Raw genomic sequence first — 12,358 nt, forward strand, 5'->3', positions numbered from 1 at the left:
TTGTTTCTGAATTTGTCATTCAACTAAAATAGTTTTTGCTAAAATAAAAAATTTTAACTGTCAAAATTAGTGGCCTTTCCCTCCAAACTGTATCTTGTGAAGCCTTTTGATATTGTTGATAACTCTCTTGACTTTTTTTCATGATGCTCCTCTCCCCTGGTTCTCCCTCTACCTATCTAAGCATTCCTTCTCAGTATTCTGGATCTTCATCCATATCACAACTATGAATGTTAATCATGGGCTTCCCACAGGGTTTTTTCTTAGGATTGTCTTCTCTTCTTCCTCTATATTATTTTATTTGGTGATCTCATCTGCTCCCATGAATTCATTTGTTAACACCGTATTGATGATTCCCAAAATTGCTTATCTAATTGCTCTGAAAATTTTGAACCAGATGACTTGAAGACACTTTAAACTTAACATGTTTAAACCCATCTCCCCCTTCCCCAATCCTTCTCTTTTCAAAGTCCCTACTACTGTAAAGGGTACCACTATCCTCCCAAGCACCTGGACTTGAAACTTATAGCCATATTTGACTCTTCACTATTGGACCAAAGCTGATTAATTTTATCTTTGTAGCATATCTTGAATATTGTCCTTTCTTTTTTAACATTTACACAGTTCTGATCTATGCCCTTATCTCCTAATTCCAGAACTATTTCAATAGCCTGCTGGTTGATGTCCCTGGTAAATTTTCTCCCCACCACAATACATCAGCTTCCCAATGTGACTTACAAAAACTCACATCTGATCATGCTAGACTTCTACACAATGAAAACCAGTATATACTACCACTTTTGGGATGAAACATAATATCCTCTGTTTGGCATTCAAAGTCCTTCACAATGTGTCCACAATTTTCCACTTTTTCACACCTTACACTTCACCCCTTACAGAGAACACAAGAATTTTCTCCCACTTCATCTCTTCCTTCTAGCTTCATTGGATGTTGTCCAAGGTTCAGCAAAATCCAATCTAATAACAGGAAGCTTTTCAAAATACCTTTACTCTAGTTCCTTTCTTAAATTGTATATTTCCAATTTATCCTACACATAGATTATATTTACATTGTTTTATGTTATCTCCTCTTAAGATCCTTAATAACAGTGACTTTAAAAAAATCTTTCAATTATGGAACTGATCTATTTTTCTATTTCTATTGGACATTACTTACTTTCCTATACTCTGTCGTTCAGTTCTGGATGGTTCACATGCCTGGATTACATTTCCTCTCACTTCTATCTCATAAAATCCTTCTCTCCTTTTAAGATATGACTCAAACACAAGTTTCTACTTGAAACTTTTCCTCATCCCTTTAGATGCTAGGATGTTCTCTTGCATTTAACTAGTTTGTATAGTTTTATATTTATTTAATTTATTTGTTCTGTATTCATTTATCTATTTATATATACACATATTCATATCTATATCCATGTCTATATCTATTTATTTCCATATAACTAAAATGTACATACAGAACAGAGATTTATATATAATAATTTTAATTCTAAGGAATAATTTTGACCCTTTAAGTAATAAGAGCTGTGATAAATTATGGCAAAAGTTGGCTGAACATAAAAGTTTATCAATATTGTACATCAGTTTTGTGATGGCATGCTTCAACAGGTTCTAGACCATGGACAATGCTGTCATTTTTCCAAGTCATCAGTAGAGTGAAGTAAAGTGTATGTTTACTTCCATGATTTTTTAGCATGATGTTTTCAACAATGTTGTTAGACACTTTAAAGGAAGATGAAAAAGGTATCAAGGTTAGCTATCACATTGATTGTAATTTATTTTACTTGAAAGGGTTTCAAGTCAAGACTAATGTGGAGGGAGAGTCGATGGATGCATGACTTTTTATTCACAGATTATTGTGAACTCAATGCATCCTCTGATGTTGTGATAACAAAGTATGGATTGATTTTCTATGACTTGTACTAATTTTGGCGCAACAACTAATATCAAAAAGACAGAAGTTCTCTATGAGCTAGCACCACACCAATCATATGTGACACTGTATGTTACAATAAATGAGGAAATTTTGAGTGCCATGGATAAATTCCCTTAGCTTGTCAGTATACTTTCCAGTGATGCAAACATAGATGATTAGATTGATGAACGCATTTCAAGCACTACTTCAGTTTTTGGAAGGCTTTGAGAGAAAATGTGGGAGAGAAGAGATATTAAACTGATTACCAAACTGAAGGTTTACTGAACCATTGTGCTAACCGCATTTTTGTATGCCTGAAAAACCTGAACAGTATAGCAGTAACATGCCAGGAAATTGAATCACTTCCATTTAACCTGTGTTTGAAAGATACTGAAGTTATCTGGTGAAATAAGTCACCCAACATTGAGGTTCTTTTTTGTTTTTAATAAAAGCTTTTTGTTTTCAAAACATGCGCATGGATAATTTTTCAACATTAACCCTTGAAAAACTTTGTGTTCCAATTTTCCTTCCCCTTCCTTCACCCTCTCCATAGATGGCAAGTAACCCAATATATGTTAAACTTGGTAGAAATATATATTAAATTCAATATATATATACATATTTATACAATTATTTTGCTGGTCAAGAAAAATCAGAAAAGGAAAAAAATGAGAAAGAAAATCACATGCAAGCAAACAACAACAAAAAGAGTGAAAATGCTATGTTGTGAACCACACTTATTTTTCACTTTCCTCTCTCTGGGTGCAGATGGCTCTCTTCATCACAACATCATTGGAACCGGGCTGAATCATCTCATTGTTGAAAAGAGTCATGTCCATGAGAACTGATGATCGTATAATCTTGTTAATGTTGTATACAATGATTTCCTGGTTCTGCTCATTTCACTTAGCATCAGTTCATGTAAGTCTTTTCAGGTCTTTCTTATAGAACAATAATATTACATAACATGCATATATCATAACTTATTCAACCATTCTCCAATTAATGGGCATCCATTCAGTTTCCAGTTTCTTGACACTACAAAAAGGGCTGCCACAAACATTTTTGCATATGTGGGTCCCTTTCCCTCTTTTAAGATCTCTTTGGATATATGCCCAGTAAAAACACTGCTAGATTAAAGGGTATGCAGTTTTATAACTTTTTTGAGCATAGTTCCAAAATGCTCTCCAGAATGGTTTGATCCATTCACATTTCTACCAACAATGTATTAGTTTCCCACTTTTCCCACATCCCATCCAAACATTAGTCATTATATTTTCCTGCCACCATAGCCACCTGAGAGGTGTGTAGTGGTAACTTAGAGCTGTATTAATTTGCATTTCTCTGATCAATGGTGATTTAGAGCACCTTTTCATATGACTAGAAATAGTTTCAATTTTTTCATTTGAAAATTGAATGTTCATATCCTTGACCATATATCAACTGGAGAATGACTTGAAATCTTATAAATTTGAGTCAGTTCTCTATATATTTTAGAAATGAGGCCTTTATTAGAACCCTTAAATGTAAAAATGATTTCCCAATTTATTGCTTCCTTGTTAATCCTGTCTGCATTAGTTTTGTTTGTACAAAACGGTTTTAGCTTAATATATCAAAATTATGAGTTCCAGTTTTTGTTTGGTCCCAAATTTCTTCCTTCTCCCCAGATCTGAGAGACAGACTATCCTAGGTTCTTCTAATTTGCTTATATCACTCTTTATATCTAAATCATGAATACATTTCAACCTAATATTGGTATAGGGTATTAGGTGTGACTCAATGACTAGTTTCTGCCATACTAATTTCCAATTTTCCCACCAAGTTTTTTAATTGATTCTCTAGGGTTCCCAAAGTGTACCATCATATCATCCGCAAAGAATGATAATTTGGTTTCCTCATTACCTACTCTAATCCCTTAAATCTCTTTTTCTTTTCTTATTGCCAAAGCTAGCATTTCTAATATAATATTAAATAGCAATGGTGATAGTGGCTAACCTTGTTTCACCACTTATTGGGAATAATTCCAGTTTATCTCCATTACATATGATGCTTGCTGATGGCTTTAAATAGATGCTACTGATCATTTTAAGGAAAAGTCCATTTATTCCTATGCTCCCTAGTGTTTTTAATAGAAGTGGGAGTTGTATTTTATCAAATGATTTTTCTGTATCTATTAAAATAATCATATGATTTTTGTTAATTTGGTTGCTGATATAGTCAATTATGCTAATAGTTTTCCTAATATTGAACTATCCCTGCATTCCTGATGTAAATTCTACTTCAATATAGTGAATTATCTTGGGAATGACTTTTTGTAATCTCTTTGTTAATATTTTATTTAAGATTTTTGCTTGATATTCATTAGGGAAATTGGTTTATAATTTTCTTTCTCTGTTTTTCACCCTATCTGGTTTAGGTATTAGCACCATATTTGTGTCATGAAAAGTATTTGGTAGGAATCCTTTTTTCTCTATCTTTTCAAATGGCTTATATAGTATTGGAATTAATTGTTCTTTAAATGTTTGGAAGAATTCACATGTAAATCAATCTGGCCCTGGAGATTTTTTCTTAGGGAACTGATTAATAGCTTGTTCTATTTCTTTTTCTAAAATGGGACTATTCAAGTAATTTATTTCCTCTTCTGTTAATCTGGGTAATCTATATATTTATAGGTATTCCTCCAGTTTACTTGGATTATATATTTTATTAACATATAGCTAGGCAAAATAACTCCTAATTATTGTTCTGATTTCTTCTTCATTGCTAGAAAGTTCTCTTTTCATTTTTGAAACTAACAATTTGATTTTCTTCTTTCTTTTTTCTAATCAAATTAACTAAAGGTTTATCAATTTTGCTGTTTTTTCAGCAACTCTGTTTTATTCATTATTTCAATTGTTTTATTTCTTTCAATTTTATTAATTTCCTCTTTTATTTTCAGAATTTCAAATTCAGTATTTATTTGAATTTGTTCTTTTTCTAGATTTTTTAGATGTAAACCCCATTAATTGATTTTCTTTTTCTCCATTTTATGCAAATAAACATCTAGAGATATAAAATTTCTCCTAATAACTGCTTTGATTGCATCCCACAAATTTTGGTATTTTGTCTCATTGTCATTCTCTCAGATAAAGTTATTAATTGTGTCTATGATTTGTTGCTTTACCCATTTATTCTTTAGGATTAAATTATTTAGTTTCTAACTAATTTTTGGTCTATTTTCCCCTAGCCTTTTATTGCAAGTGATTTTTATTGCATCATAATCTGAAAAAAAATGTATTTACTGTTTCTGCCTTTCTGCATTTGGTTTTGAGGTTTTTATACCCTAATACATGGTCAGTTTTTGCATTGGTTCCATGAACCACTGAGAAACAGTAAACTCCTTTCTGTCTCCATTCAATTTTCCCTGAAGATCTATCATTTTAGTTTAAATGATTGATATATGTATGATATTATACATATATATATATATATAGCTATACAATTAAGTATGAGAAAATATCATATATAATGTTTCTAAAATTCTATGTACTCTCTTCTTTTTGGTTCAATTTATGTAGTTGTGAGCGAGCAAGACTGGGAATCCCAACTAGTATATTTTTGCTGTCTATTTGTTCTTGCATCTCTCAACTTCTCCACTAGGAATTTGGATGCTATACCAATTGGTACATATATGTTCAGTACTGACATTGCTTCATTATCTATGGTATCCTTTAGCAACATATAGTTTCCTTCTTTATCTGTTTTAATTAGATCTATTTTTGCTTTTGCTTGATCTGAGATCAGAATCGCCATCCCTGCTTTTTTAAAAAAAATTTACCTGAAGCATAATAAATTCTGTTCCAGCCTTTTACGTTTACTCTGTATGTATCACTGTGCTTTAAATGTGCTTCTTGTAGACAACATATTGTAGGATTCTGGCTTATAATACAGTCTGCTATTCATTTCTGCTTTATGGGAGAGTTAATCCAATTCACATTCACAGTTAAAATAAATAATTCTGTATTTCCTGCCATCCATCTCCTTTCCCGAAGTTATGCTTTTCATTTTCCTTTTCTCCTTCCCTCCTCCCCAGTATTTTGCTTCTTATCATGACCTCCCTCAAACTGCCCTCAACCTTTACTGCTCCTCCCCCTGTTTTGTACCTTTCCCCTACTACTTCTGTTTTCCCTTTTATTAGTCTCCCCTTTTCCTTTCTCCTTCCCCCTCCCATTTTCCTATAAGGTGAGAAAAGTTTCTCTGTGAAACCATATATGTCTGATATTCTCTTTTTGAGCCAAGTCTGGTGAGAATAAGATTCACATAATGTTCATTCCCCTCCATTCTTTCTCTCAATTATAATAAGTGTTGTTTGCCTCTTCATAAGATGCAATTTCTTTCATTTTATCTCTATTTCCCCCTTTTTCCAGTACAATACCCTTTCCACTTCTACTTTCTTTTTCACATTATCACAATAAAATCAAACTATACTTGTACTCTCTAAGTATACCCATAATAGAGATATAGTTCTCAAGATATCTTTGCTTTTTACCTTTTTATGATTCTCTTGAGTTCTGTATTTTGGGGATCAATTTTTTTTTTGTTCAACTCCAGCCTTTTCATCAGAAATAAATGAAATTTACCTGTATCATTGAATGTACATCTTTTTCCCTGAAAGATAATGTTCAGTTCAGTGGGGTATTTTATTCTTGGCTGAAATCCAAGTTCCTTTGTCTTTCAGAATATCAGATTCCAGGCCCTTTGTTCTATCAAGGTGAAAGCTGCTAGGTCCTGATTAATCCTGATCATGATTCCTTGATATTTGAATTACTTCTTTCTGGCTATCTGCAATACTTTTCCTTGATCTGATAATTCTGAAATTTAGCCATGATATTCCTTGGAGTTTTCATTTTTGGAGATGATCTGGAGGTGATCAGTGAATTCCTTCGATGGCTACTTTACCTTCTGATTCTAAAACATCAGGGCAGTTTTCCTTGATGATTTCCTGAAGGATGATGTGTAGGCTCTTTTTTCAACATGGCTTTCAGGAAGTTCAATAATCCTTATATTGTCTCTCCTAGATCTATTTTGTAGGTCAGTTGTTTTTCCAAGGCATTTCACATTTTCTTCTATTTTTTAATTTTTTTGGTTTTGTTTGACTGATTCTTGAAGTTTTATGGAGTTATTCACTTCCATTTGTTCAATTCTATTTTTAGTGCATTATTGTCTTCAGTTACTTTTTTATCTCTTTTTGCATTTGGCCCATTGAATTTTTAAATGAGTTGTTTTGTTCGTTGTATTTTTTTCCATTTCACAATTTCCGTTTTCATATCTATTTTGTAAGGAGTTATATGCTTTTTTCCATTTCATCAAATCTATTTTTAGGGAGTTATATGCTTTTCCCATTTCATCATATCTATTTTTAAGGAGTTTTCTTCAGGTAAATTGTTTTTGTTTTTCCATAACCTTTTGCAAAAGTCTCATTTCCTTTCCCCATTTTTCTTCTAACTTTCTTTTGAGATCCTTTTTGAAATCTTCCAAGAAAGTTTTTTTGAAATGGGGACCAGCTTATATCTCCCTTTGGGACTTCATCTAGAGTTGATTTGCCTTTAGGAACCTCAGGATTTGAGATCTGTTCTTCTCTCTCTCCAAAAAAAGCAGATTAATTATGGTCAGAATTCTTTTTTGCTTTTTTGTTCTTTTTTAAGGGTTGAGGTCTGCTCTTAAAGCAAAGGAACAATGACAGTAGTAGTTTTAGTTTGCTCTGGGACAGTTCTGCTAAGTGACTTCCCATGCTGGCTAATCACAGCCAGGGTCTCATTCTTCCAGGGCTCAGAGGCTTATAATTTGCCTTTTGTATTTGCTTTTGGGCAGTTTATAGCAGATCTGCTTATGCCCACTTGCAATTAGGACAGAGTAGCCTAAGAGTCTCACAGAAGATTCCCTTGTGCAGCAATGCTTTGGTTCCCCACTTTGCAGTCTGGGCTCAGCAGCCTCTCCTCCTTCCCATTTGAAACAGACCTGTTCTGAACTTCTTACAAAGTATCTTCTTCTGGAAATGTCTTGTACTTCAAATATTTGTGGGTTTTGTCACTTCAAAACCAGTTTAGAGGTTTAATCTGCTATTGGTTTGAGAGAAGGCTGGAGAAGGTCAGACAGCCATGTCTACTCTCTCCTATCTTGGCCCAATCCCCCATAGAGGTTCTTTTTTTAGGCTGAACTGCAAAGCATTGAAATTCTACTACAGAGAGCACACTCTGATGGACTGACCATATTGTTCAAATGTCCAAAGTGCAATTGCTTAAAAGACACACAAAGTAAGTTAAATGAAAATATAAAAGTAGTTTGTCCAACTGTATCATAATACTCTTTATGGTCATGCAAAGTAAATCAAGAGTATAACTGAAAAGATGCAAGTGAAGTTAACATAACTATTGCCATTTGTCCAGCTTTCCACCAGACATGAAATCATAGTGATTCTTACAATAAATAATATTTGTTTACTGCTGAATAAAAACCCAACAAACAAAATAGACTAGCAAATTTCCTTCTTCTGGGAAAAAAAGCAATTTATTAATACAACTAGCAATTTTGGGAGGGAAGAGTATTAACTATGTCACTTTTTATGATAAAAAGGGTTTTTTCTTCTTCAGTTACTGATAACACATTTTTATTGTCAATAAAAAAAAAACAGTGGGGTATATTTTCAATGAAAGCATTATTTTTCCCCATGTAACACACGAGATCTTGTACGAAAACATAGAATTTATGGCAACAAGAGAAATAAAGCTGTTTTAGGTATTAACAGTAAAGAGGCATGTAACCTATTGCTCAGTACTCAGGCAGGCTATATCTAAACTACTAGAGAAAGAGAAGCAGCTACTCTATCAAAGATCCAATGAAGGAGATTTTATTTCCTCCCTAATTCTTTCAGTGTTACAATTTGAACCTGTTCCCTTGTGGGGTTAGTTTATGAAAAAATTAAAAACAACTGTTAAGTATTCTGGGAATGTGAAAGATGGAATATTCAGTTCCAAGCACTCACTTTTAGAAAGTATATTGACAAACTAGAGTAGGTCCAGAATTATGATCTGGAGAATGAGGGGACGATGTTATACTTGAAAGAACAGAGAATCTGTTTAGTGTAGAGAAGAGGATGTTAGGGAAGGAGGACAAAGGACACAATGGCTTCAAGTATTTGGAGGATTATCCTATACAAGAGAGATTAGAGTCATTCTATTCATCTCCATAGAGGGAATTAACAGTAGTAGCTAGAATTGAAGAGAGGAATTTGATATAAGGCAAATACTCCTCAACATTAAGACTGTTCAAAACTTAAATTGGGTACATGAGAGGTAATGATTTCCCTGGTATGGGAGGCCTTTGAACTGGCTCGTCATTTGTTCACTAGAAGATCTTACATTTAGATCTAGAAAGGAACTTTGAGATTCTCTAGTCCAATTCTCTTCTTTTTTTCAGTTGAAGAAGCTATAGAGAAACTTGAGTAATGTGTCCCATGTACTATAGGAATTAAATGTCATAACTAGTGTTTGAATTAAAGTCCTCATCTGTAAATTCAGTCTTCTTTCCAATGTTTTCTTAATGTATTGCCCAATCAGGTCTGGGTTAGATAAGATGAACTATGAGATTCCTTCCAATTCTGGGATTCTATGAATTTTTAACAGATTCATAGTCAATTAAATGTCACCATACCTTCTGCTTAACAAACTTGCAGTGACTCTTTATCACCTCCAACATCAAATGCAAAATCCTGTTTAATATTCAAAACCCTTCCTCTTTCTTTTTTAGTCTTACTGAAATCTTACTCCCTTCTGCATATTGTTTGAATTTGACACTTCATTTCTAAGCTCCAGCATTTTCCCTGGGTGTTATCTTCCATGCCTGCAGTGTTCTGCCTCCTCATCTCCTCCTTTGACTTCCCAGATCTCCTTCAAATTCCAATTAAAATCTCATTTTCTGATACCCTTCCCAATCCCCCTTAATTCTGGTTCCTTCCCTCTTTTAATTATTTCCTATTAATCCTATATTTAACTTGTTTTACTTATTTGTTTCTCAATCTCACCTTTTGCTACTTCCCCTTAACAGTCTATACAACTTACACTAATTTTTCTTTTCTGAACCTCTTCTTTCATTGTTTTTGCCTTTCTGCTTTTGTATATATGATATATTGTTGGCTCCCAAATATATTGTGAACTCATTTAGGGCAGGGATTATCTTTCCCCTCTGTGCTTAGTACAGTACCTAGTACATAGTAGACAGATAATAAATGTTTATTGACTGTTTATTAACAGTTAATTAACAGTAGTGATTAAATGTTCATTCTTCTACAATGATAATCTGGAAATATGTTATTTTCTTTGGATGTTTGAGAAGATTGTGTTCAACTTTTTTTCTTTGAAATTTTGTTTTAAGATATGTTATAACTTTTAAGCTTATTATACTTTAAAGATCCCATAACTACTTTCCTTTCATTATCTTAATTGACTACACTAGTATGATTAAACAGAAGATCTTTACATAGTTCTCCAAACTCTAAGTAGAAGACCCCTTAAAAGATCCTAAAATACTCACAATTCAATAGAATCGTTATTGAAAAAAACAAACAAACAACAAAGCAAAACAAAAAAACAACACAACAAAGTAGATGTCAATCAGGTGGTATCTATCCAGAGAACAAGGGCTATTATATGAAAGGTCAGTTGAACCCCAGACAGGGAAATTTCCTCCCCCAGCAAAAACATTCCAGGCAACTCAAGTTAATTCAATAAGTATTAGACTGTGCAAGATACCTTGATGTTAAAACTTTAAACATGGTCAAAATAAGATTTCTGGCCCTTAATGAGTTGATAATCTTTTAGAGAAAATGCTCTAGGATAGAATGTGACAAATAATATAGATAAGATAATTAAAAAGTACAATGATATGCAGGAAAGATATTAATGACAATTTCTTGGAAGAGGCCAAAGTTAAGCTAGTCTTTGAATATAGAATGGCAACATTATAAAGGGAACAGTTTGTTATTGAATTGCTAGAATATATAGTGTATACAAAAGCAGAAACGCAAAACAAAAACAAAAACAAAAAACAAAGGAAAAGTTCAGAAAAGGCAAATTAGTTTAGGTTGTGTACTCTGTTATGGGGAAGTAACAGTAGATAAAATTGAGAAAGTAGATGGGAGCAAAAATAGAGGCCCTGAAGACTATCCTAATGACTTGGACACTTTTTCCAAGAATAGTTCCAAAGATGGAGTTGCTATTTTGTAGTGAAGATTGATACTATTAATGAGAAAAAAATGATGGCTGGAACAGGAATAGATTTTGGGGTTGAGTTGATTATGAATTTGATAATGGACATGCTGAAAACCAGGATCAATTTGAAATGCACAAATCTATAGATATCTCAAATCTCTTTTCTCACTTCTGTGACAATTCCTCCCCTCTCCTTATTACACTATCTCCTGAATACAACATATTTCAATAAATCTATTTTTCAGATTTGTGAAAATCAAAGTGATTTTATGTAAAGGAAATACTGAAATAATGAGATCAGAGATTCCTTGGTTTTACCTTGCAAGGTCAAAAGCAATATACCAGAGTACTAAATGTGTCTTTTATGGTTTCAAAGATTCACTGTGTTTTTAAAGAGAACATAAAACAGTAAGACTTCACTTGGACCCTGATATTGATCAGTTTGCTGCTTGTGCTGAGACATCAACATAGTAATTAGAATGCCCTCTAATTACTTCAACCTCTTTCATTCTTCTTTTTTAAAGCATTACTATACAACACAAGTAACTAAGAGGTTGTAAATGCAAAATTGCACATAATTTTGTTGGCATTAATTGTGGCTAATTGAATTATGGTCTGACAAGCAGTTCTAATTCTTTTTCAACTATCTTTTCCTGTTCCTTCAAAGATTAAATTTATTTATAAGCCGAGTTACTGTGGATGTGTTTCATAACCAACCTCCTATCCTATATGGAAGTATATGCTTTTGCTTTCAGGAAGAAAACTTAGAAGAACCTATTAGAATAATCTTCAGCATTAAGATTTAGAGTGACAGAGACAGAGAGAAACAGACAGACAGACAAACAGAGACAGAGACAGAAACACAGAGATACTGAGAGAGAGTAAAAAGAGGCAGAGGGAGAAATAGAGGAAAAGGGAGAAGGACAGAGAGAAAGATAGGAAGAGGAAGAAAGAGAAAGAGAGTGAAAGGGAGAGGGACAGAAATAGGGACAGGGAGAGGAAGAGGAAAAGAGGACAAAGAGAAAAGGAGAGAGAAGAGAGGGAGAAAGGAAGTGAGTGTGAGTAAAGGTGCTTAGGGGAAAAAATCACCGAGAATGTACTGAGTCACCACATGGAACTATGCTAAGCTTCTTGAAAAATATAGAATCAATTAATAAACAAACATTTATTAAGTGGCAAT

This window comes from Sarcophilus harrisii, chromosome 1 (assembly GCF_902635505.1).
Source record: "Sarcophilus harrisii chromosome 1, mSarHar1.11, whole genome shotgun sequence".
In the NCBI taxonomy this organism is placed as follows: Eukaryota; Metazoa; Chordata; class Mammalia; order Dasyuromorphia; family Dasyuridae; genus Sarcophilus; species Sarcophilus harrisii.